The 27,768-nt window shown below is 40.3% G+C and overlaps 2 long non-coding RNA genes across 11 annotated transcripts in view; one reads left to right on the top strand and one right to left on the bottom strand.

Moving 5' to 3' along the window:
- Positions 1-27,768, top strand: part of LOC118148048 (uncharacterized) — a 155,776-nt gene that overhangs the window by 124,358 nt on the left and 3,650 nt on the right. For all 9 annotated transcript variants that reach the window (XR_013527461.1, XR_013527463.1, XR_013527462.1 and 6 more), the window contains 3 exons: positions 4,036-4,171; positions 11,704-11,866; positions 16,957-17,141. This is a non-coding gene — a long non-coding RNA (uncharacterized LOC118148048). The remainder of the gene's footprint in view (positions 1-4,035; positions 4,172-11,703; positions 11,867-16,956; positions 17,142-27,768) is intronic.
- On the bottom strand, positions 69-27,140 carry LOC118148049 (uncharacterized). 2 transcript variants are annotated; one of them, XR_004734822.3, is made up of 4 exons: positions 26,904-27,140; positions 7,679-7,792; positions 3,743-3,817; positions 69-3,599 (listed from the first exon to the last, which is right to left on the bottom strand). It is a non-coding gene; the product is annotated as an uncharacterized LOC118148049 (long non-coding RNA). The 2 variants fall into 2 exon arrangements; XR_004734823.3 differs by having other exon boundaries at positions 27,024-27,140.

Raw genomic sequence — 27,768 nt, 5'->3', positions numbered from 1 at the left:
GTCTCGATCTGTTGACCTCGTGATCCACCCGCCTCGGCCTCCCAAAGTGCTGGGATTACAGGGGACAATTGTTTTCTATCTCCATGTGTCACTCCGACATGAAAACTTAATATTGTAAAATACCAGTAGAAAATATTTCGGTATTTCTTGAGACGCTCAAACCTATTTTGGTTCCTAATAGCCACTGCTGGCTTAAATGCAAGCAAACAGAGGGTTCCATCACCATCATTTTATAAGTTGGGTAAATTCCTCCCTTTCTATGGATACTGTCAGGTATTAGAACAACTGGTGACGAGTGGCTGTGGGATTGAAATGCAACCCTGTTAAAGAGATCATATTTTTTGAATGTTGGAGTTAAAGAACCCTGAATAATGCAGTATGACAATGAGTAGAAGCACTTTCTCTGTTATCCTCTTGCCTAGATTTAACTCCCAGCTCAACGGTTTCACGGCCCTGTAGACTTGGGTCTCAGTATTCTTATCCAGAAAAGGACAGATAATAACAGTACTTATTTCAGAGAGATTTTTGTGAAAATTCATGAAAATAAGCCATGCCAAGTACTTGTTAACCGGATACTTGTCACATAGTTAGCATTCAAAAAGGGCTAACAATGCTTATTACCACCCATGATCCTTCTGTCCACTACCTGTGTGATGTTACACGTGAAGGGGTCTTGGGTTTACAGCCTTAGAAATTACATGTGAAAGGGTCTTGGTCGATGGAGGAGTGGGGCGGGGGTTTGATCTTGTTTAAGTAAAAACGATGCCTTCTGGAGAGATTCCCCCATACCATGCCTGCCATCTATAGGAAGGTGATTTAGGATGTGCCAGTCAGCCAGCCTTTTCTTCTATTGAAATGCAGTGCGGAAGTCAAGGGGGAAGTGATCTTAGATGCTTGAGTCTCCTTCCTTATCCCCATCTGTATAATGATAAGGTAGACTAAATTGCTCTTCATGATACCTTAGTTAGAAATGGAAAATTCTAAATTCTGCACGTGCCTGCATCTATATGTATGCATGAGGACATAGGCTTTGCCTCTTTTGTTCAAACATGTTTACCCAGTCAGCAATGCCTGACACACAGCACCTATTAACTGAAAATTTGTTAAATCAATGAATGTTTACAAATATTTAGCTTCTTAAGTATATGACTCTATGGCTTATCCATGTAAAAAGCTGCACAACTGAAGTTATAAGCAAGCACTTCTCAGGAGAATCTGGCAATGATAAAGGTCAACACTCAGTCATGCATAAAACTGGAAGGGTGGTATGGTTTCACCCACGTGTTGTTCACTAGCAAGAATGATCTAAAGCCTCTTAACCCAGCAGGAATCCACATGGAAAGTGTTGAGGTCTCTGGGAAAAAAATACCAACAGCTATTACGCTTCCTGTTACTTTTACTTGATAATAGCTTCTATTTGAACCTTGTGAAAATGTAAAACCTACTTTCATGTACTCATGATCACTATTGGATTGAACTCCAACTTCAGAAATTTTTTACCATTTGGCTGTGCAGGTGGTCTTCCTCCAATACCTATCACTGACCCTATTGATTTAGTTAATGGAGCAGGCAGCCTCTTCCTCCATCCTTGCTGTAGATGTGGTAGCCTTTACTTAAGATGACTTTCTCGTAGAGGAGAGGTCCATTCCCCAGTCAAGGGCAGAAAGCAGTAAATTTACTCTAAAAACCTTGAAGCGGGTCCATAAGACCCTTGTCATTTCTGGGATGTTCCATCCAGTCTGGTTACAAAGCAGTTCTGAGACAGAAAGCAAAGACACATCTTTAGTGTGTCCCCATTTGACACCCACAATCAACAGACTACAATGACTGTTAAAGAGTGTTTAGATTGTTAGTCATAGAATGTGTGGAAAGCTTTTTATCTCTGAGAAGCAGATCGCTGAACCTCATCAATAATACTCCAGGGTCAATTTTATTTTCCCACTGGGGGAAATACTGACATTGTCATCACAGGCCCCAGAGAGGCCTGACTGTACCAAGGACAAAGAGCCAGGCACTGTGAGGCAGGTGACAAGAGTAACAGTATTTACCTATTGAGATCAAGCAGATGCAAATGTCCCTGTTTCACCTCCAGACAGAAGACCGTGAAAGTAATGAGATGGAAACAGACCCATATGACATCCTCTCTCTGCCTTCCCCTCCACCTGTCCGTGTTGGCATTTCCAGCAGAAACACATTCTCACTTGCCTTCACAGTATTTAATTATAATTTTAAACAGGAAGTTGATTATGTATTCTCTTGCTTAAAACCTTCAATTGGGGTCCCCCTTCCTTAACATAAAATGCAAACTCCTCCCCATGGCTTTCAAAGCCCTACAAACCTTGAGCTTTTCTTATGTCTGGGCCTTTTCTTATGTCTCAGGCTATCCTTACCTAACGTGCCTTGTTCCAGTTGCTTGTCTTCTTTTCCTTTGCACACTACAGCTTATTCTGCTTTCTGTTCTTTATACACTCTTTACTCCATCCAGCACTTTGCTTCCAGCTCTGCCCCAAGCCCCTTCTCAGCTCCAGTTTCTTCCTCCCAAGAGACATTCCCTGAACTCTCTTGTAAGGGAGAATTTCTCTACAACACCATGCATATATGTATATGTAAAGCGCATACTGTAAGTGAAAATTATCTCAATTATTTGCTGCTCTTTTAGTGTCTGCTCCCATCATTAAGATGTAAATGCATAAGGACAGGGCCTCAAGCAGTGCAGCAAAGCCCAGCATACCTTATATGCTTGGCTAAATATTTGCTGAAAAAATGCATGCTCTCCTGTTCATAGTGTATCATCTCATCTACACAACGACTCTGTGAAATAGTGTGCGGGGGGGTGTTACTAATTTTTTTTATGTGATTAACCCTACTATGCAGTTAAGGAACCCGAAAATTGCTATTAGAGATGAGATTGTAGCCTCTTGTTCTGATTCAGAGGCATGTTCATTTCTCACCGTCTCATGCTGCCTTAAATATCAAAAGGCTATGATTGCAATTTGAAGGCTAAAGTACTTTGCAAATATAAATTAATACTCCCACATTCTACCTACTTTTTAAAGACACTACACAAATTCTCTTTAGTTGCCTAAAAGTATTTGCCTGACACCAAGCCTTTCACCACTAACCATTTACAGCAGTGCTACCCAGAATATATATTCACTCATATCTAAAATGAGGTCTCCAAGAATGTCCCCCTTCTCCAATATATTTCACTTTGTTTTAGAGATTTCCAACAGAGTATGGAAGCTCTTAAGAGTAGGAATTTTGTCTTCATTGTCACTATCCTCAGGCTTAGGAGTGTGCTGTTTATATGAATCTAACTCAAATATCTGTTGAATAAATAAATGAAGATCAGCTGCTTATAACAATACAGTGTAGTTAATTGTATTTCTATAATGTATTTCATCCTTGGAACAATGAGATGAGGGACAGATTATAATTATCTACATTTTACAGAAGAGGAAACTAAGGTATAGACAGGTAAAATACTTGCCTATGGAGGCATGGCCGGTAAGTAGAAGAACTCGGATAAGAATATTGCTATTCTTAGTCTTCTTAGGTAAATCTGCAATCCCTTTTCCAGGACTCAGTCAGTGCATTCTCTGAAATTTTTTGGAAGAGAGGAAATTATAGCATGAACTGAGCTTTTCCTCTGCTTGGGGCTATCACCATCTCACATTTCTCTTCGTTTCCCCAACACCTACCCAAGAACCTATAGTGAAAAGTAAAACTAAGGTTTTCTCACACAAATGTTGGGGGCTCCACTTCTATACTGTGAGTTCTCTGGCATCAACTTCTATGAGCAGATGTCTGTTGGTATCTAAAGAATAAAAAAAAAAAAAAAATCTTTCTTGTTCTGGGAGCTAGCCAATGAGGAGCCATGAAAACAGAGATTGAAATAGTATCTTTATTGCCCATGGTCGTAGACATGTGGCAGTGGTGGCTTCTTTACTTTCAACCCCTGAGTATTACAAACTTTGCCCCCCAGTTTGAGATAACACTGCATTAACACTGTCCCTCTCTCTCTATTACCTGGAGATCTGCCACTGAACAACGTGCACCTGGAAGAGGAGACAGAACACGTAATCCTAAGAGAAAAAGGAAGGGAAGGGCCGAGCCACGCACGCCCTGTTCCTTCTTTCACATTTTTCACTGAGGAAGAGCAAGTGATAAGGTAAGTAGAGAGAGGCTGGGAATGTTCCAGTGATGGATGGATCTCCTTCCACAGCAGAAGGAAATCTGTCCTCAACATGGGGTCACGGAAACATAAAACAGGTGAGCTCGATATTTGGACGAGGCCCATATTGTCCAAAATTGCCTTAGTAGTTTTGACTAAGACACACTTAAAGTCACGTGATGTTTGCCTCACAATCTTCCCTTTTTCTCTGAGTAATGTTCACCCAACCACTGGGAATTTTCTTTCAATTGATGTATTTTGGTACCTCTCTAACAATGGTGGAAAACAATGCTTTGGTTATTATGAGGTTGAACTACATGAAACTGATGATGTGTAATATTTACCCACCAAAAGCATCAATTTCATGTAGCTCACCCTAATAAATATAGATAGAATATGATGCAGAATATTTATAAGAAAATGAGAAGGAGAAAGGGAAACGAGGAAAGAGAGTGTTTGAATATTAATCAAGTAATTAATCCATGGTAATTAGTTATAGATTTAGAAAATAAATTAAGTATGTAGTGCAAAGTCCATAAGCACTATGAATTTTGGTTGTGGAATTAGACTGGAGGGCTCCAGGTTTGGCCTTTTGAATGCTCTGTTTGATTAGGAACCTTTGATTCTAAGTGACAGAGTCAACCAACTAGCAGGAGCGGGAGGTAAGAAAAGGCCTGTATCACTAGGAAATAAGCTCTTCGAGGAAGGAACTGGGGTCTGTGTGGAGGGAGAACATGTTGTATTTATCCATGATTACTCACTAGTATCTGACTTCAAGCTTATCTTAAACTTTTTCACAGGTGGAAGTAAGAAAGAAAGGGAAGAAAGACATAATTTAAGACAGTAGTTATCAAAGTCTGGTCAGTAATCCCCTGGGGGTCCCTGAGGCCCTTTCAGATATTCTGAGAGTTCAGAAGTCTTCACAATAATACAAATTTGTGATATACATTTTCCATTGAAATGTTATTGGTAATCCAAAAATAATGAAGTAAAACTACTGGTGCTTTAGCACAAATTGAGGTAGTGACACCAAACTATATTAGCAGTTATTGTATTCTTTTATACTATGCACTTACATTGAAAAAAAAAAGGCAGCCTGGAGGCAGAGCAAAATAGCTGAATTAAAAACCTCTACTGATTGTCCTCTCTGTGGCAACACCAAATTGAACAACTAACCACACAATAAAGCACCTTCATAGTAACCAAAAGTCAGGTGAAGAGTCACAGTATCTGGGTTTAATTTCATATCACTGAAAGAGGCGCAGAAGAGAGTAGGAATTGAATTGCTGCTTCCCCACCCCCTGGCAGTGGCCCCTTCCCCACCCCCTGGCAGTGGCCACATGGCACAGAAAGAGAATCTGTGTGGTTGTGGGAGGGAGAGCACGGTGATGGTGGAACTTTGCCTTGGAGCTCAGTGCTTCCCTGTCACAGTGGACAGCAATGTCAGACAGAGCTCAGCGGGCACCCACTAAGGGTGGGTGCATTTATACCAGCCCTAGCCAAAGGGGAATTGCCCGTCCCAGTAGTTGAAACCTGAATTCCATCAAGCTTTGCACTGGATGCTCTGGGGTCCTAAAGAAGCTTGAAAGGCAGTTTGGGCCACAAGGCCTGCAATTCCTGGATAAGTCCTGGTGCTATGTTGGGATCGGAGCCAATGGACTTGGCAGGCACAAGACCTAGTGAAACACCAGCTGAGGCAGCCAAGGGAGTGCTGGTGCCATCCCTTCCCCAATCCCAGGCAGTGCAGCTCTCAACTCTAGGAAAGACTCCTTCCCTCTACTTGAGGAGAGGAGAGGGAAGAGTAAGAAGAGTAAAGAGAACTTTGTCTTGCAAGTTGGATACCTGTTCAGCCACAGTAGGATAGGGTATTAGGCCAAATCCTGGGGCTGCCATTCTAGGCCCTTCCTCCTGGATAACGCTTAAAGCTACACCCTGGGCCAGAGAGATAACCTGCTGCCTTGAAGGGAAGGACCCAGTCCAGGCAGGATTCGCCACCTGTTGACTGAAGAGAATGTGGGCTCTGAATAATCAGCAGTGGTAGCCAGACAATACTTGTTGTGGGCCTTGAGTGAGATACAGAGATGTGCTGGCTTCAGGTGAGACCCAGCACATTCCCAGCCAGGAAGTACCAGCTTGGCCACAGTGGGGTAGAACAGCAGGCAGGCTCTTTGCATCCCTGATTTCAGGTCTTGGCTCATGGATGGCATTTCTAGACCTGCCTTTGGCCAGAAGGGAGGCCACTGCCCTGAAGGGAGGGTCCCAGGTCTGGCAGCATTCACCACAAGCTGACGACTAAAGAGCCCTTGGGCGTTGAGTGAACGTAGCTAGGCAGTATTCACCATGGGCCTGGGGTGGTAGTGGTCACAGGGAGAGACTCTGCTGCTTATGGAAAGGGGAGGGAAGAGTGGGAACAGCCTTGTCTTGTGGCAAGAGCCACCGCTGAGTTACTGGGGTTTGGGTATCCCCTCATGAAGATATGGCTGCAGAGAGTAAAAATTTAAATTATAATACCCAAGTCCCTTCAAATACCTGGAAAGCCTTCCCAGGAAGGATGAGTACAAATAAGCCCAGACTGTGAAGACTACAATAAATCCACAGCTGTTCAATACCTGGATACCAAGGACATCCATAAACATCAAGACCATCTTGGAAAACATGACCTCACCAAATGAAATACATAAAGCACCAGAAATTAGTATGGAGAACAGTGTGAAGCTTCCTCAAAAAAACTAAAAATAGAGCTACCACATTATTCAGCAATCCCACAGCTAGGTATATACCCCAAAGAAAGACAATCAGTATATCAAAGAGATGCCTGCACTTCCATTTTTATTGTAGTAATATTCCCCAATAACCAAGATTTCAAAGCAACTTAAATGTCCATCAGCAGATGCATAGATAAAGAAATTGTGACACGTGACATAAGAATAAGATTCTGTCATTTGCAACAACATGAATGAAACTGGAAGTCAATATATTAAATGAAATAACCGAGGCACAGAAAGGCAAACTTGGCATGTTCTCACCTATTTCTGGAGCTAAAAATCAAAACAATTGGACTCATGGAGACAGAGTAGAATGATGGTTATCAAAAGCTGAAAAGGGTAGTGGGGGTGAAATGGGGATGATTAATGTGTACACAAATGTAGTTAAATAGAATGAATAAGATAGACGATTTAATAGCACAAGAGGATGGCTACTGTCAACAATAATATATTGTGCATTAAAAATAACTTTAAAAAGTATAATTGGATTTTCTGTAACACAAAGTAAGGATGAATGCTTGAGGTGATGAATATTCCATTTGCCCTGATGTGATTATTATGCTTATAACAAAAGATCTTATATACCCCAGAAATATATGCACCTACTATGTATCCATGAAAATTAAAAATAAAACTCATGTTAGTGTAGAAGAATACCTTCGATGAAGGAATAAAATTATTAATCTTATTAAATTTTGAATCTTGTATATTATACTGTGTGAAGAAATAAGAAACTCACGTGAAATATTTCCATTGCAAACCAAGCATGATGGCTGTCTTGAGAGAAAGCACTTTGGCAATTGTTGAGACTGTAAGCAGAACTAACTGCTTTTTTCACTGAAGACATTGACACCTGAAATAAATGACAGACAAATCATGGTTATTTAGACATGGGCATTACATTTCCTTTTAAATAAATGAAGTGTTCTTGTTACTTCAAGAGACATGACTAACCACCTTTGTTGCCAATGAAAAAATTCAAGCATCAGTTGAATAACAGTTTTAGAATTTTGGAAAAACTTGCATCTGCTAATCAGAGCTTGGTGGCTTGCCAATGCTTATGGTATTTTTTTATTCTTTTTTATTTTTATGGAAATGTGTATGTTAACATGTAATGAGTTTATTATTGTTATTTTAAAACAAATTAATAAGTATCCTTTATGTTTCTTAACTTTAAGTATAGAACATATTGAAAGATGTTTATTTCCCACAAGTAAATGGTCTTTGGGGTCTTCTTTTTAAGTATAGAAATCTATATTAAGACCAAAAGACGTTGAAAATAGCAGTTGAGAGATACTTTTGTCCTTTGAATAAACTCTTGAAGAGGCATTTTGCTATCCACCTTTTTTCCATCATTTCTGAACTTCTCCATCAGAGGTCTGTTTCTCTGTGCATGTCTCTCTCTCTCTGTCTTTCTCTCTCTGTGTGTCTGCCTCTCTCTGTCTCTTTCTATCATGAGCATTTGGGTAAAGAAAATATCTTTGAACAGTTAAATTAGTGGCAATGTTTCTAAAAAATAAAGAGTTTCCACTGGGCTAGGAGATTTTCTATATTATCTGGTATATAGTTCCTCAAATAATTTCCTTTTTTTATGAACTTAATTTTATATTTTCGGTGACTCTACATGCAGGACTGTAAAATAGGAAAACAAGTATCTTATACCTGTATGTCATTAGAGAGGCAGAAAGACTAAATGGGAAAGAAACAGTCAAAGAAGATAGAACCTACTACCCAAGATGCAAATGCAAATGCCAGGGTTCATTCTATTTTTGTAAAGCCTAGATGTGTCCATTTTCCCTGAAATATCTATTCGATGTTATGCTGGTTACAGATGTTGCCACAATTACCGCTGGCAGTGTGGCTTTACAGAGACTTAGTGACAGGATGATTACTTGTGCAGAAGAGTCCCTGGAGCCCACATACGTGAACAGAATGACACAGACCCACACACTGAGATTCTCAGCAAGTCACTAGCGATGACCATTATACTTTCTAAGTGATATCAATAATGCTGTCTGATCAGCCAACCACAGTATATATTATAGGGAGAGGGCTCTGGGGGCTGTTTTGATAGAAAGGGAGATTTGGGCCACTTTGAAACTATTCCACTTGGAGGAGGCTATCATTTTATTTTTGCCACATGTAGAATTCTGCTGTGAGTTTTAAGCCACCAATTCCCTCCTCTATCTGGGTGTCATTTCCTTTTGTGTAATTTGATAGGATTGGATTCCTTAGTAGTTTTCAACCAGTGAAATCTTACCAGTGAAACATCAATAAACAAAACAGAGAAGTAGAGCTGCCTGTTTAATGCCAGTTTAATGAAAAGATGAGGAAATTTTACATCTCCCTTTGGGTCCCTACTGAGTTTCTCCTGCTCAGCTTCTGAAGTATGGCCGTGGACCCTGAGGCTTTGGGTTACACTGTTTGAGAATGATTAGATTAAGCACTCTTTAGGTCCATGTGCTTCTAGAGGCTTTGTCAGAAATCTGAGTAATTTCTCTTAATTAGAGATCTAGTTGGTATAAAGTTCAGAAATACATATGTGTGTGTGTATTATATATATAAGTGTGTGTTTGTGTGTGTTTATCTGTATTATGTTGGGGTGTGTGTGTGTGTGTGTATGTGTGTGTGTATGTATCCTATTGGTTCTGTTTCTCTGAAGAACCCTGGCTAATGGCTAATACAATAAACATATACTAGATGATCTGGGTGACCTTCGTATAAATGAATTTGAGCACATGATGCCTGGTTATAGTGACCCTGTTTGCCTAGAACTTTCCCAGTTTTAGCACTGCAAGTCCCACATTTCAGGGAATTCCTCTGAATTCAGGACAGTGGTTACCCTGAATTACAGCCACCTAGGAGACACTCAAGAGGGCATATAGACCCCTAGGAATCTGCAGGCCCCAGTTAAAGCTACACATGTAAGTTTATGTAGGAAACAGAGTCCTGCTCTGAAAATCAAGAAAACTAGTTTCATATTCACTAGAAGTGAGATCTTGGGTAAAGGGTTTAAATAAAGTCAGTGGTTATTTGCAAAAACATGAATAAGTGACTGTGCATGTAGAGTTGCCCATTTCCCCTGTATTTATGTTCCTTGCTATGATTCCATAAAGCCAGTTCAATAGTAGGCATTGGTTGCTTAGTTAAGCAAAATCAGTTGCTTTCAGCTTCACTATTGCTAATTATATGCCAGTAGTAGTTTATTTTAAATATTTAAGTTTAAAATACACAATAAATCTAATCAACAATTCATTCAAATAATGAATATAAAACATATTAGCATTATGCAATGTTCACTTAAAAATATTTTATTTAGCCTTTGCATGTTTTATTTAGAAATATTGATCATTTTTATTAGAATTGATGTAAAAGATACCATGAGTATTGGGAATTAAGGGAAAAAATCAAATTAATACATATAACCTGCTCAGAAGAACTGGATCATGAATTCTAGAACTAGTGAGTCTATTTTAAATGTTTGTAGCAGGTACAATGCAATATTTGTAAAACTGTAACAAAAGTGATATGGGAGTGCTGGGAAGGGAAGAGCCTGGTCCCCTTAAATGCTACCAAAGTGGGGAAGGGAAGTGCTGGATAGAGAAGGGTGTTGTCCTTGGGTAGGGCCCTGCCCCCACAGACCTAGGTGAGGACAGGCATTTCCTGCCCAAGTGTTGCATTTCCCAAGTCCACCCTGGCCTGCCATGCCCCCATCCTGTTCCTATAAAAACCCGAGACCCTACCAAAGCAGAGACCCTAGCAAGGAGATGCTGGATGGCAAGAGGAACACATTGGCGGAAGAAGACAAGCAGGTGGACAATGAGAGGACGTCAAGAAGAGCATGGGCAGACTGGTAGGCCATCCACTGGTGGAACAAGGCAGAGTTTGGCTGCAGCAGTCAGAGGACAGCCGGGTCTACTCCAGGGGAAAACCTTCCCGTTCCATCCCCTTCTAATTTCCTCCGTGTGATGAGAGGTACCTCCACTCATTAAAACCTTGCACTCATTCTCCAAGCCGAGGTGTGATCCAATTCTTCTGGTACACCAAGGGAAGAACCCAGGATATAGAAAGCCCTCTGTTGTTGAGATAAGGCAGGGGTCTAATTGAGCTAACACAAGCTGCCTACAGAAGGCTAAACTAAAAGAGCACACTGTAACAAACATCCACTGGGGCTTCAGGAGCTGTAACATTCACCCCTAGACACTGCTGTGGGGTCGGAGCCCCACGGCCTGCCCGTCTGTATGCTCCCCTAGAGGTCTGAGCAGCAGGGCACTGAAGAAGTGAGCGGCACCCCAATCACATGCCCTGCAAGGCGGACACAAAAGCATTGACACAAATGGGGTGAACTCAGAGTCTGTTGAAAAAAGGATGGGCTTAAGAGTCAAAAGGCATGGATTTCAGTCTTGCTTGGCTTTGTTGCTTAACAGCAATGTGACCTCAGGCAAGTTATGCTTCAGTTTCTTTGTCTGCCTTCATAGTTTCTTTATCTGCCTTCATCACTTCTGTTCAAAGAGGTTTTGGAAGGGTTAAGTAAGATACTGAATATATAAATAATCAGGGACAGTGCAGTGATCTGTGGTGAGCAGGAGGAGGCCTGAGGAGGAAAGGGTAGTGAAAGGCAGATCCAGGGGCACCTTCCACAAACAGTGGATGCTCTAGAGAGATGTGCAACTGTCTGTAGCACCAAGAGCCAGGGCTCTGCTGGGGGCGACTTCCTTGTTTGTTTGAACAGCCTTTTTCTCCTGCCCTCTGCTCTCCTGACAGTGCTTTTCTTCAGCCAAGCCAGAGGACCATGGACTCTGTTGGTGTAGCCCAGAGGCATGAGTCTCCCAAGACATGGTAAAGGCTCGAGGGTCAATTTGGAGGAAAAAACGGAAAACAGGAGGGACAGCAATAGAATCTGCTTATACTATAAAATTGCATGCAGGTAAGTATGAAAATAAACTGCCGTACTCTAGAAGTTAGGTTGGAGTGTTTTTATTAACTTAAGCATATTCCTACCATATGTACGAGTCCGTTTTCATGCTGCTGATAAAGACATACCCAGGACTGGGTAATTTATAAAGAAAAGGAGGTTTAACAGACTTACAGTTCCATGTGGCTGGGAAGGCCTCACAATCATGGTAGAAGGGTAAAAGGCACGTCTTATGTGGTGGCAGGGAAGAGAGAAAATGAGAGCCAAGTGGAAGTTTTCCCTTATAAAACCATCAGATCTCATGAAACTACCATGGGAACAGTGTGGGGGAACCACCTCCATGATTCAATTAACTCCCCCTGGGTCCCTCCCACAACATGTGGGAATTATTGGAGCTACAATTCAAGATGAGATTTTGGTGGGAACACAGCCAAAATTACCACACAATCCAGTAATCCATTTCTGGATACTTATTCTGGATAAAAATGAAAACTTACACTACTACAAAAATCTGTTTATAGGACTGCCTGTAGCACCTTTATTCATAATCGTTCCATAATAGAAACTCCTCAGATGTCAGGTGAATGAACAAACAACAGTGGTATATCCATATAATAGGATACTATTCAGTGGTAAGACGAATGAACTATTAAAACTACAGCAGCATGGATGCACCTCAGAGGTGTTATGTTGAGTGAAAGAAGCCAGTCTGAAAAAGTTGCATAGGGAATGGTTTCATTTCTATAACATTCTTGAAAATACACAACTATAATGATGGGGACAGGTGGGGGTGGGTGGAGATGGTACAATTGTTCTGTGTATTGATTGTGACAGTGGTTACACAAATCTAGACATGTGTTGAAACTCATAGAACTGTATACCAAAGGTCGATTTTATAATATGTTAATTTAAAGGTCAAAGTAAATATTTGAGAAATATTGAAGATGGAAGGTGCAATAATAAATTTATTCTTATAAACATATTGACCATTTGTTAATCCCAAGTTTGACCTTGAAGAAATTTCAATATAAATTGAAATAAGAGTTCTATATGCAGAAATGCCTGAAAATAGGACATTATGTAAGAGAGGCAGCCTTGGCATGGGGCAGCAGATGCAGGGAGGAGATGTGTATAACAGGATGAGATGGAACAGGCTGTGTAACCTAGCCAAGGGGCCGGAGGATCAGAAAGTAACTGTCCCCACATAGACGTAAAGGTCAGGGTCAAGTACAAGGGTCTGAGAACAGAAACCAAAAGCAGAAGTTCAGGCATAGAGTCAAGAACACATGCTGGAGATGAAAAATCAGACTGTAGTTTGGCTGCATCACAGAGCTCAAGGCAAGAGACCATCCAGCTCTTGGCGTCAGGTTACTAAGGAGTGAAGTAGAACAAGGATAAATCAGATAGAGGCATCGTGTGGGGTTCAGGGCAAAGGCACTGCAGTGAGACACAACTGGATGGGATTTGTGGTTCTGCCACCTCCTGGCTCACGACCTGGGATAAACATTTTACCCTCTCATGAACACAACTGGATAAGAACACTTCCCCCTCCGAGTGCAGTGCTGGAAAAATTAAATGGAGTCACATTTGTAGTACTCTCAGCCAGTCGTGGACTCTAGAGGAAGTGCTCAGATATATAAAAGTATATTAAATAAAAGGCCACAGGTCACATCAGGACGACAGAGCTCTTAAGCTGTATATTTGGCAAGTCATTTCACCTTAAGTCTCAACTTGTAAATATATAAAATGGGTCTAACAACACCTACTCCATGGAATTTGGGAAAGAAAGTTTTGTGGGGATAAGAGCTATGACAATGCTTTGTGAACTGGGAATTTCTGTTTAACTGTATTTAAGATTAGAGTAGGCCAGGAAAAAGAAATCTTTTCTTGTTGCTTAGTTGTTGGCCTGAAGACACAGACAGCATTACCTGGAGGTCTGGGTTGGTGCTAAAGCCGTGTGGGGCCAAACATAGAGAACAGGTTGAAAAGAGTCCAACCGTGACATGCCAAACAACCTTGTTCATGGGTAGGAGATGATGTCATATCAACATGACGATGAGAACTCACCTTTGAAGGTTGTAGGCAGGTCCCAGGGAAGTGAGATGGTTAGCAGCATGAGTTCTGGAGTCAGAACTTTCTGTAGGAACTTAGGTCAGTAGTACAGAGAAATCTACTGTTGAAGATTCTTAATTATGACCCTTCTCCCCACCCCAATACACATCCACAATAAGATTATTCATTTATACCCTTAGTCATGTAACTTTCAATACTTACCAGTAGATAGACAGATTCTTTGTCTTCATCTTACTGACTGTAGTTTGTTCAGTGACTTGTTTTGGACAACGATAGGTTACCAGATATAACAATGGGATAGGCTATAAATATGCTTGATGGGTTAGCTTGGCCTCATGCCACCCATGATGAATGCTACTGCCACTAGTCAGGAGAAGATTTTGCCCCAAGTAGCTGCTGTACCTTCAGCTTAGGTTACAAATGAATGACACATGGAAGATAACTGAACCCAATCAATAGCCTAAATCAGAGTGAGCTCAACCCTCCAGCTGATCCTTTTAGTGAGAAATAAATGTTGATTACTGGAAGTTGTTGAGATTTTTGAGGTCATTTGTTGTGTGATATTATTACAACAATAACTGACAGCACAGAAAGTTCCTTAACTTTAGTTATTCTCAAGTTTTGTTCTTTTAAAAATAAAATTAATTATGCCCATCACCTAGTAGGACAATTATCAGGAATAAAGGAGGTGATACATGCTGAGTACTTAACACAGTACCCAATACCAAGCAAGAAGAGAATACATGAAAATTACTGCTAGAAGACAGAGAATGGGTTAGTTTGCAAATTCTGAAAAGTGTACAGTTTGCTAAGTTTCTGCTCTCTCATCTGTGAAATGCATGTGCCACCTATCTCTAAGGGATGCTGTTAGGGTGACACAAAGAGATGGATACAAGATTAGGTTGTGAAGGGCTTTGCATGGTTTAAGAATTATTATTTTTCTACCAGAGAGAATACTCTTACCAAATATTATTTATCACCATCCCTGAAGCTAAAAGGTTATGGAGGAGAGTGAGACAAAAGACATCATTGATGACAGCCTGTACTAATAAACTGAACTTATTAAAATTAGTCCCTATGCAAGGGTCCCTCTTTATTCCTTGCTCTTCACAGCATCAGTATCCTTGCAGGTTGCTCCTCAATGTCTGATAACACAGTTCAAGTATATTGCAATTTGATTGCAAAAGGAAACTGCATATCTTGGAAAAGAGGCAGGGTTTGCCAAGATGAAAGGGATGATGGAATATTTCTCTAATCACATGCAAAGTAATTGACAAATGAGGATCTGACAGAATTAGACCATTAATAACTGAAGAAGAGAAAATTGACAAGAATGATGACATGATAGGCTTTAAAAGAGAATGGGTTCTCTTTTGGGAAAACTGATGAAACCTCCATTTTTTCTGAAAAGGTGTTTATGTTGTGCAGTGAAATGCTAACACATCACAGTTTCTTTGAAAACTGGTCTTAAAACACTTAGGTGTTAATTTTAATAATTAGTAAATAATCGCAATATAGCCTGTGCTTCTATTAAATTTCAAATCATCTTATTTTCATACATTTTCATTTTTTTAATATAAAGTCTTAAATTTCTCTCTCCATTTTTCTAGGAAATTTTGGTTTCTATTTTTAGTGGCCTTTTTTCACCATCATTTTTTTTCTGTGTGTAACTGGGATCTTTTCTATTTATTATTTCCTTCTCTCTTTTAAATCCAGAGAACTACTTCTTATTTAGAGATTTAGGAACTGGGGCTTTTTGTGGATTCATAAAGGGAGGAAAACCTATGCCCAAGGTCCAGTAGACTGCCCTGGCCATTGGGGGTGAATGATATGCTTGGCCAAATGAACTTTTGAAAACCCTAGAGTGTGGGGTGTAAGACGTAGCTGCGAGGCAACATGATTCCTTAGACCAATCCTCTTCCTCACTTCTGTCTGACTTCAGCCAGGCAGTATAACTTTGAGTCTTCTTCTCCTCTGTAAAATGGGAACGATAATGTTTAACCTGCAGCACCTTTATGAGGACTGAATGGTATTATATACATTACAGTATGTTGGAAAACGTTTGCACAATAGATGCTCAAAAAACAGCTGTGATTATTTCTAATATAGCCATGGAATATTGAGAGAATATTCCACTAGGATATTTCCCCTGCTGCATTCTCTTCTCTAACTTCCTACCTCTTGAGCATCTTTAAGCATACTTCAGCATTACCCTCCAGACTCCCTCGTGTCCTCTGCCTGGCCACACAAGATGCTCATTCTGGGAAACAGTGTCTTGTGTTTAAGTTACTCTTCATTGGGTAGTGTAAAGAAAGATTTGCATTAATATCCCCCCCAAAACTTGGGCTCACTGAAGAGATGCTTGGCGTGAGAGGAGGAAGAAGGGCCTGATGGTGAGCACTGGTACAGGCACCCAGAAAGCAACTTTGCCTCCTCCATGACTTGTCTTGAACATTCCATGAGTTGACTTCATTTTTTTAAACAAACACTGCACCAAATAGACCCAGCGGGGAATCAAACCCTCAGAACATCCAGAGCTAGAATCAACCCACTAGTGTTAAATTTTGTCATCCATGGCAGGTACCTGACAATAACTGTGAATTAACTATTTTGTAGCTAAGGAAAATAAGGTTTATAGCTAAATTTGAGTAATTTGCCAGGGCTCTCACATGTAGCCAGAGTTGGAGGTGGGGTTGAAAGCCTGGGGAACCCTCCAACACGCCACTTACAAGTAAGCCCAAAGCTGTTCTATTGTGGGTCAAATGAGTGCTCTGCAGGAAACACCTTGAGTCTTTATCTCAGATAGATGGTGTGTGATAATGTTTATCAAAACACTTTCCATTCCTAATGTCAGTTTTCACCTTCAAATTGGTCCCTGAAATAGGTAAGGCAGAGGAAAGAATCTCATTTACCAATTAATTTATGTGATGCATGCAAGGTCACAATTTAGCTAGTGTCAGAGCCAAGACTAGAATTGAATACTCTGAACCTTTTCACTGTATTTTAAATCCGCAAATTCTCTTTCTCAGAACATTTTGTGTCTCAGGATCTCTGTGTTTTGTTCCTGTGGCAACCAGCTGTGAGATGATATACCTTCAGAACAGAGAGATGGAGCGAAACTTCATCCCATGGGAATGCATCTCCTTTTTGCTCCACAGAGCCCCATCCATCATTTTCGCATTGCAGAGACCCAGCTGATGCAGGCCCAGCAAGGGTGAGACTATACAAATATAATGAAAATCAGTCAGGGGCCAATTTTCCCTATCAAGAAGGGAATTGCATTTCTCAGACATGTGGGAAAAGAGAGGTTGATTACACATAACATTTTTCCACAAAGGGAGTAGCATAAGGGAGAACTCAAGCCATGTATGTTTTGAGAGGAAATTCTCCTGTGCTAAACACAGTCAAGTGCCATCTGTGCTTCTGACAGTTTCATCTGACTGCCTGTTTAGTTATGGGATTGCTGATGTGAGCAACTTGGAGGCACTTATTCGACCCATATTCCATTATCTCATGAATGTTACAAGAGTTTGAAGTTTTCAGAATAGAATGTGGAATGTGGAATCACCCAAGAGAAAATGGGATGTTGCATCCTACATTAGTTCATGTCATTGGATGTTAACAGAGATCAATAGTTTCTTTTGATGATGGTACCCTTGAGTATTGAATACTGATGCCTCTGGATAGCTGGGTGAGCTTTTCTGTCTGGGGGATAGTGAATGGGAAAAAAAATCAGCAAATTAGTGATTATAATCACTGGCCTATTCACCAGACAATACATGTGTGAGCTAGAGGATGGCCACAAAGAGATAACGATTTAACATCATTTTGTAGAAGTGGCATCAAGGATAAAAAGCTAATTATCTCAACCAACAATTGTATGGAAAAGGCACCGATAGTGTTATGATTTCAATATGGACCTGCAGTTTCAAAATCCAGCATTCTTTGTATTCTATTATGCTAGCTGTTATTCCCCTCAAACTCACCCTCATCATATTTACTTTTCATCATTATTTTCTTATAATTTTTTAAACAATTACTTTCATCATTCACTGCCTTTAGACCAAATTACTTTTATCATTTGCTCCAGAATTTTTTCAGTGATTATTTCTGGACCTGAAACACCACCAACTGAAAATTTTTTTAGTCTCTGTGGATTCCCCATTATCCAACAGCTCCCTGCATAGTGCTAAATAAGTGACCATGCCTCAGAGGTACATTTTTATTGATGGATTTGTTGGTTAACTGATTTCATTGTTAGTATAATCCCTGTGTTTCAGCTTTCTTATTTTTATTTTATTTTATTTTTGTTTTGAGACAGGGTCTCACTCTCTCATTCAGGCTAGAGTACAGCGGTGCTATCTCGGCTCACTGCAGCCTTCACCTCCTTGGTTCAAACAATTTTCCTGCCTCAGCCTACTGAGTAGCTGAGATTACAGGCACACACCACCATGCCCGGCTAATTTTTGTGGTTTTTTTTTTTTTAGTAGAGATGGAGTTTCACCATTTTGGCCAGGCTGATCTCAAACTCCTGACTTCAAGTGATCCACCTGCTTTGGCCTCCCATAGTACTGAGATTATAGGCATTCACCACTGCCCTGTGTTTGAACTTTCTAAAATTACTATGCACTTATCTAACTAATTAGTCATTAAACATTAGTTGTGTGCCTACCAGGGGGAGAGAGATTAATCTCAGTCCCTAAAGTCAATATGACATGTAGCATAATAGAATAATCTGAGAGAGAGAGAGAGAGAGAGAGAGAGGTATTGATTGAGATTGATTGAAAGGAATTGGCCCATGTGTTGAGGTGGCTGGCAAGTCCCAAATCTGTTGGGATTGGCCAGCAGGCTGGAGACCCAGGGAAGCCATGCAGTCTGAGTCCAAAGGCATTCTGCTGACAGAATTCATTTTTGCTTGGGGGAGGTTAGTCTAGTTCTATCACTGCCTTATTATGAAGGATAGGTAATCTGCTTTACTTAAAGCCTACTGATTTAAATCGCAATTGGATCCTCAAAACTCCACAGAAACATCTAGAGTAGTGTTTGACCACATATCTGGGTACTGTGTTCCAGCCAAACTGACACATTAAATTAACCATAGCAGACATCTTTTAATCACACAGGCTCTCCTGCTGGGCACAGATTTAAATCTCTAGAAAGAAACAGCACCTCTGTATCCTCCACTGACCCCTGCCATGAGCCCCTCACCACCAGAAAAAAGAAAACCATGTAAACACACAATTCCATGAGAATGAGTATATATTTATGTTTTAACATGAATACATCTCAAAAATAGAATAGTGAGCCAAGAAGTCTATGTCTATGTGTGTGAAGAGCTTGCATAAAGAGACATAGAGTATGATAGCCTTTATATAAAGTTTTAAAGCACACACAAATTAAAGTTTGTAGGTAACAAGAATAAAAGCACATATGTCAAAGTAAACCTCACCCTCAAGAAAGTAAATATCTCCATAGAAGAAGATGGGCAAATAGATAGCATAGAAGGAGTGCTGAGTGAAGCCTCAGCGATGCCTCTGGCAGTTCCTTTCTTTTTGTTTCCAAAGGGTCTGACACAATTAAGGCAAATATTAACATGAGAAAGTTAAATCAAAAAAAACATAACTGTGATTATTTCTAACATAGCCATTTTTAATATAGCCTAACGCCTATTCTGTTAGACAGTAGGTGCAAGGGTGTTCATTTTATTATTTTGGGTGCATTTTATATGCTTGAAATATTTGGCAATGAAATTGTTAGAGTGTCTGCTTTTACTCCCAGGAGTCCCTGCCAAATGTAAGGTGTGCGATCCTTCCTCTGTACCGGCTGCTTCATTTGCCAAGGCCTCAAACACACAAGAGTTACAGTGTGTGTTCAGAAATAGGGTGGGAAGGAGGGGTGGAGCTTTTTATCAGAGGAAAATTCCATCAGGCTCTGTGTACTAATCTATTCCTGCGTGTGAGCCCCGTCTATTTAGTGCTCAGCAGTCATTCCAACAGGGACATGCTATGTAAATGTTCTGCGGAAAAAGCTAAGAATACATAAGTAGTTAATCCAAGTGTCTTCCTTCTGAAGCCATCTAAAAATCTAGACAAATGGCTGCTAAATATCAAGATGGAAACACTACATTTAATAAGCACAGTATTGTATAAATAATTTGTTAAATTACTGATATGACCAACTAAACTAGGGGATATGGAATTAGTTTTAATTCTATTAGTCATGATTCCATGCCCATGGAATTATGGGAGTTACACAGTCTATAGATTAGAAATGTGCCATTTTCTTTGTACTAGATTAGTATGCTCATCTTTCTAACCACCCTGATGTGAATCTTGGATTCCTCATACATAAAGTAGGTATGGAAAAAAACAACACTTTAGATTGGCAAGGTTAAAAAGTGAATTTTGTTTTTGGGTACAATCTACAAATTTTGATTCATCACTCGGATAAACAAAAGTGTTTGCATGCCTCGAAGACAGAGAGGAAGGGATCTGCTTCAGATGCAAATAAACAATACTCAGGTGAAATTCTAATGAACGGCAGACAGTTCCCTTGGTACACTTCTTTAGCTACATAAAGTAGCAAACGGTGTATATTTAAAAGCCCTGAAGATATCCACTGATCGTTTTAGGGGCAAGTAGCAGTTTATCAAGTAGCAAATAAAGGTTGATTTTAATCGTGTTGTGCATGAACTTGAAGGCTGTTAATAAGTAAAGAAATATTAACTACTTAAAATAATATGGATAACCATCTAATATTCATGTATTTAACAACTATTTATTGAGTACTTACTATGTGCCAGATACTGTTAGGTATTAATGATAAGATCGTAAGGAGAAACCTACAGGGTTGAACCTGCCGTGATGAGGCTTGCATAGTCACAAAACCAATACAAAATTGAATCTCTCAAAAGTGCTATGGAGGAGAGAGAAACTGAGCCTATAATTGTGGAGCTGATCAGGGAGGTCAGGGAAGGTTTCTCTGAGGAAATGATGTATCAAATGCAACTTCAGGTCATGAGAGAATAGACCAGAGTGGCAAGAGCATATGCTTAGTCAACAGCTATTTATTGAGCATCTATTATGTGACAGGCACTTTGCTGATTGATAGGGATACATCTGCAAGATGGACAAAGGCACCTGTCCTTGAAAAGCTTATATTTGGAAAACAGGGGGTCAATCAAAAACATAATTAAGTTCCATAGTTTAATAAATGATATGAAAAAGGGGGAAGTGGGCAAGGAGGATCATGAGTGTCTTAGGTTGGGGTGAGTCACTTTGAATAGAAGGATCAAGTCAGGCCTCATGACATGGGTGACAGTTGAGTGATGGGGTTAGCTCTACAGATTCCTGGAGGGAGGTATTTCAGGCAGAGGGAACCAGCAGTTTCAAAGGTGAGGGTACGGTTGGCATGTTCGGGAATGGAAGGAGGCCAGTGTGGCTGGAGCAGAACAGATGATGGGGAGAGAAGTCAGAGATAAAGCCTGAGAGGCACGCCTGGGGCATTAGATCATGGAGGCCTTAGGGCCACGCTGGGCTTTGGCTTCTACTCTGACAGAGTGAGGCAGCCCTAGAGGGCCTTGAGCAGCTGAGACATGATCTGACTTCTGTTTTTTTTTTTTTGAGATGGAGTTTCACTCTTGTTACCCAGGCTGGAGTGCAATGGCGCCATCTTGGCTCACTGCAACCTCCGCCTCCTGGGTTCAGTCAATTCTCCTCCCTCAGCCTCCTGAGTAGCTGGGATTACAGACACGTACCATCATGCCCAGCTAATTTTTTGTATTTTTAGTAGAGATGGGATTTCACCATGTTGACCAGGATGGTCTCGATCTCTTGACCTCGTGATCCACCCGCCTTGGCCTCCCAAAGTGCTGAGATTACAGGCTTGAGCCACCGCGTCCGACCTTGACTTCTGTTTTAAAAGGACTTCTCTGAGTGTTGTAAACTAAAATTCAAATTGAAAGCCCCTCACTGACTGAGTAGACCTCCTCTTGCTCAAAAGGACCCCAGAGAAAACTTAAAAACTTAATTCTTGGCCATGACAGGATGAAAGGTCGAATACACCTCATTATACTCCCTTCTTTGTGAAATTTAAGTATCACAACTGATTGGCATTAATGTTAAAGTAGAGGCAATAAGACTAACAAAATGGGCTGGGCACAGTGGCTCATGCCTGTAATCCCAGCACTTTGGGTAGCCAACACAGGTGGCGCTCACTTAAGGTCAGGCTAGACGAGCCTGAGCAACATGGCAAAACCCTGTCTCTACTAAAAATACAAAACTTAGCTGGGCTTGGTGATGAGCGCCTGTAATCCCACCTACTCAGGTGGCTGAGGCAGGAGAATTGCTTGAAACCAGAAGGCGGAGGTTGCAGTGAGTCAAGATCATGCCACTGCACTCCAGCCTGGGCGACAGAGTGAGATTCTGTCTCAAACAACAACAACAAAAGAAACTAACAAAACAGACTCTTGATGACAAGAAGATAGAGGACCTGAGGCCATGCCAGACAAAGGTTAAATCACACACCCTCCCTGGTCACCCTGACCCAGTATTTTGGTTAACAGACTTCTTTATCTTAACTTAAAACCTTCCTTTCTGCTCACTCCAAATTTTCAGATAAAAGTTTACTCCTTTAACCCCAATTGCAAACTAAAGAATCTCTGGATACACCTATAAGCTGTATACCCCACTTTAAGGTATCACACCTTTCCTGGAAGAGAGAATGTATTCTTTCCAGGTATGGATTTCTGTCTTTGGCTGCATCCGCTGTCTCCCTGGATTATATAAAAACAAATTATAACCCAACTGCCTGAGACACACTCTTCCAGGACCTCTTGAGATTGTGTTCCCTGGGCCATGGTTGCTCATATTGGCTTAGAATGAATCTATTGAAAATTTTTACAGAGTTTGTTTTTTCCTGTTACCATTACTACAAACAGAGGGGTATGGAATGAAGATGAAGCCAAGACCACAAGAAGATTATGGCAGTGATTCACAGGGAGATGGCCATGGCCTGGGCCAGGGAGAGGCAGCAGTGTAGGTAGGGAGAATGGGAATCTTTCAGCTACACTGTGACGGGGAGGCAGCAAGATTAGCGGGTGGACAGTGGTTAGGGACAGTCAGACATTACTTCAAGATTTCCAGCTGGAGCAGCCAGAAAGTTGGAGTTGCCACTGACTGATTCAAGGAAGCGTCCAGGAAAGCAAGTTGGGGAAGGAATTGGATCAGGGTTCATTTCTGGAGATGCTGTGACAAGATTTCTATGATATGTGCAAGTGGAGACGCCAAGGATGTAGTTGTGGGGAGAAAATTTGAAGGAGAATATGTACAAATCTTTTGGGAAGTTTCATGGTCAATGAGAGCAGAGAAGTAAAGCTGAGGCTAACGAGAAGTGAGATCAAGAGGAAGTCTTGTTTTGTTTTGAACTTGGGAAAAGCAGCAGCAGGTTTGTGTGCAGATGGTAATGAGTGTGGTGCATAACAACCCTGGGTGTGCAGGGGGAGGCCAGTAATATTGGCCCCAGTAAGACATTCTAAGATATTGGGGTTTTTATTAGAGAAGTGGGAAACCATTGAGATTTTAAGCAGAGCAATTTGACAAAAGCAGAATTACATTTTGAAGGGATCTCTCTGTCTGCAGAGAACAAATAGATTGGAAACTAGCCAAAAAGTAGCTGCAGGCAGAATACTGACACTTAATATGTGCCTAGGAATGTACTAAACATTTTATGTTTTCACTCATTTAATCCTCGCAACACACTTCTGAGGAGGGTTTCACTGACAAGTGAGGACACCGAGGCTCAGAGTGGTTTAGCAACTTGCCCGAAGTCAGCACACAGCTAGTTAATCAGTAAGAGAGCCAGAGTTAGAGCCCAGGCTGCTCAGTTCTGAGCCCTTGCCTCCTTGCAGCTACGTGCTCTGAGTTACAGACTCATGGAATTTTTACATTGGAAGGGCTCTTAGAAACTGCCTAACCTAGCCCCCAGGTAAACGGAATTTGAGGTATTTAGAAACAATATCTTGCAGATGGAATCATAGTTTAAATGCACCAGGGGTGGTTGCTATTTAAAGTCCTATTCTGGAAATCCTTTGTAAAGTCAAGAATCCTTTTGTAAAGCAAATAATCCACTCTCCAATTTAGCTTGGGAGAAAATGCTGTTCTTCAAACATCAGGTAAATCTATAAAACTAAAAAGTGCCAGAGGATGTTCTTATTATTCAGGGAGAGCAGTTGCCGTGAGGCTGTTTGAAGAGATGTGGGAAGAGTTGACTGCTTAGGACCCAAGGAGTGGGGTTGTTGATTCTGTGTAATGACCACTAATTTCTAGATGAATTAGATAAGGAATTCAAAGGTTTCTAATTATGTCACCACTAAGGATTCTTAGAACCCACTTTGTGAACCTGTGAGTTACTGTGGAGGACATAACATTACTGCCTCCCAATATTGTTTTCTCCATTCAAAAACTGTTCCTGCTTCAACCCCTCCTTATCAGGTGATTCTGGTGGAACTGTCAATCACAAGGCTTTACCTGCCCCCTAGTTCTTGGATTGGACACATCACTAGTTCTGGCCAATCAGAACCTCTCTAGACTGTCACCTAAGCAAACTTTCTCTGGATTATGAGCTGTAAGAACAAAGCAAATGTGAGGCTACAAACAGTTAACATGTGTGGCATGGAAAGAGCTTGTATGAGAAAAAAATCTAGGCAGAGGCAAATGAACCAAAAATGAAAAATTAAAGCAAAGCTCTGGTGACATTGAAGTTCTAGACCTGAATCCAGCAAGATTATCACCTTGAGATTTTCCAGTTTCATTAAGCAGCAAATTCTCTGTTGCTCTATGCTTCAGGTCTAACCTGTGAAAGGTGGATAATACTACTACCTACCTTGTAGCATGTAGCAAGGACTACATTAAATAATGCATGCAAAACAAAGTGAAGAAACTTATCAGGTAGCTATTGCTGCATTACAAACTATTTATTACACCCCCAAATTTAGTGTTAAAAGAATTGTTCATTGAGATCACAATTCTGTGGATTGTCTGGCTGTTTGGGTTGGGTCCTGTTTGGTGGTTATTCTCATCTCAGCTCCGCTTACTCATGCATCTTGGTCAGTTTCTGAGATGGCTTAGTTCACCTCCATGTGGTCACACATCCTTCAGCAGGCTTGCCCACAACCTTTTGGTGGCTAGATACAGTTTTAAGAGGAAGAGTGGAAGGCCCCTTGAGGCCTAGGCTTGTAACTAGCACAGTGTCTTTTCTGTGCATTCTAGTGACCAAAGCAAATCATAAAGTAGACTCTACCTCTACATGGGAGAAGCTGCAGTCCAACTGTGAATGATCACGGCTACCTTTTTCCATCTGCTACATTAAGTGTTCAATAAATCTCACTATATGTTGCTGACATTATTATTGTTTGTTAAACTGCTTTATTTTCTATTACTTGCTACAGACATTATTACCCTTGCTACTAGACTTTTTAAAAGTTTAGCTCAGGGGCTAGGTGTGGTGGCTCATGCCTATAATCCCAGCACTTTGGGAGGCTGAGGCAGGTGGATCACTTGAGGCCAGGAGTTCAAGACCAGCCAGGGGCAGATGACAAAACCATGTCTCTACAAAAAAAACAACAAAAATAGCCAAGGGTAGTGATGCATGCCAATAGTCCCAAATGCTAGAGTGGCTGAGGAAGGAGAATCACCTGAGCCCAGGAGGCAGAGATTGCAGTGAGCCAAGATCATGTCATTGCACTCCAGCTTGGGCGGGCAATAGAGCAAGACTCTACCTCAAACAAAAACAAAAACAAACAAACAAGAAAAGGTTTAGCTCAGGGATCACCTAGCGACTTTTCCTGGACTTCTCTTTGAAACCAATTACAAGTTAATTACAGTTAACTTCTAAAAATATATAGTTTGCCTCCTAAAATATGTCAAGTGACACCATGTATGTCATTAGCAGAATATTACAAAAGCGAAAAACTGTAATTTCTTATCTTGTAAGTAATATTTTATCTGCTCAGCAAGACCTTGGAAATTACGAGGCTTTAATGATCTATCTAGTTTACACACTCTGTTATTTGTTTGCAAGTTCTCTTCAATGGGTTCCATTTTGTAATTATTTGTGTTTTTTCCTTGGTTGATTTATCTTTAATTGTGTTAAATTTGAGGGGAAAAATATTGAGATCATTCAATTGTTCTTATGAGGCCATAATACTTATTATTTTCAGGAATAAATACATTGTAGATTTTTATGCTCATTAATTTTTGATTGTAGAGAACATTAAATTATGCAAGGTATGCAGCAAATACATTTAAATTCATTACATAAATTCCATCAAGAGTATTAATACTGATTTGATTATTTTCATTATTATGCCACTAAAGGTATTACCAAATTACAGTTTCTTCCATTTCTGAATTCAGCTGAGGGTTAGCATAAGCCTTTCTTTTTTATTATTGTAAAGGCAAACAATATGAAAAGGATGTGGCTTTTAATTTTTTTGTAGGGAGGTGGTGATTTTACTCTAGAGTGAGAGATATGTATAGTGCATTTGTGATATCAAAATATCAAAAGCAAATATCAGTAATTTCCCAAAGTAACCAGAAATAAACAAATGCCAACATTATCAGTCAACAATTATGGAATGCCTATGGTGTGCCTCAGAATAAACATCACAATTAGTCAGTTTTGAAAACACATTATTGTGTCTATAAGTAATAGTAATATTATCATCCAACATTAGCAGACACCTTTTTGTTTTCACTGGATTGAATATTACCTTTTTTATATTGGATTAAATACCAATATTAGCAATTGATACTGAGCACCAATTCTGAACACTGGTCTGTGTATTAATTAAATACTGGATAACACATTAACCTAAAATTTGGAACAATAATTAATTATCTCTTACTGTGTGTGTGTGTGTGTGTGTGTGTGTGTGTGTGGTGTTCAGCAAGAGCATAGCTGTGTCACTCTGACTCACAGTATCTCATGAGATTGCAGTCATTTGTTATCCAGGATTGCAATCATTTGTTATCCAGGATTGCAGTCATCAGAAGGTTTGACTGGGGATGGAGATCCAATTCCAATGTGGCTGACTCACATGACTGACAAATTGATGGTAGATCTCAGTTCCTCTTCACATGGGTCTGTCCACACATCATGGCTCTTAACGTCTCGACACAGTGGTTAGCTTCTCCGATGAGCCATCCCAAAGGCCAAGGCAGAGGCCATAATGCCTTTCATGACATAACCTTGGCAGGCACACATCATTACTGGTACTGTATTCTATTTGTTACATCAGTCATCCCTGATTCAAGGTGGAAACAGAGCTCAAAATGGTGTGAAAACAAGGAATCAAGGATCATTTGTGACTATTTTGGGATCTGGCAGCTATTGACTATTATCAAGGGACAATAGAATACCTACTAAGGCCAGCTTTATCAATCAACAGAGATTGAGTACATTTTTATTTTGTATCTGATAGGTATGTTATACCCCATGCATAGCCATGAAGCCATTGACTTATATCTCCAGGGCTCCTTTATGCCAGCAATGGCTGGAGTCCTTTTCTATAATAGTAACAAATCTCTTGCTATCTTCCCCAAAAGAATCCAGACCTTTTATGATTTGATTATAATTATAATTTAAGATACCACACTTGTGGTATCTTTCCCACAAATATTTGGAGTCAAATAACCTTTTCAGAACCTTCTCAAAGTATAAACATACTTTTTAAGAAAAATAAATTCATAGACCATTTTGCATATAGTTTTAGTAGACTCAGGAGCACTCCTCCCCTTATTATTAATACTTATTTAGAGGGAGTTAAGGTTTTGTTTCGCTTT

This window comes from Callithrix jacchus, chromosome 15, assembly GCF_049354715.1.
Source record: "Callithrix jacchus isolate 240 chromosome 15, calJac240_pri, whole genome shotgun sequence".
Lineage (NCBI taxonomy): Eukaryota > Metazoa > Chordata > Mammalia > Primates > Cebidae > Callithrix > Callithrix jacchus.
This window is presented reverse-complemented; position numbering and strand designations above follow the sequence as displayed.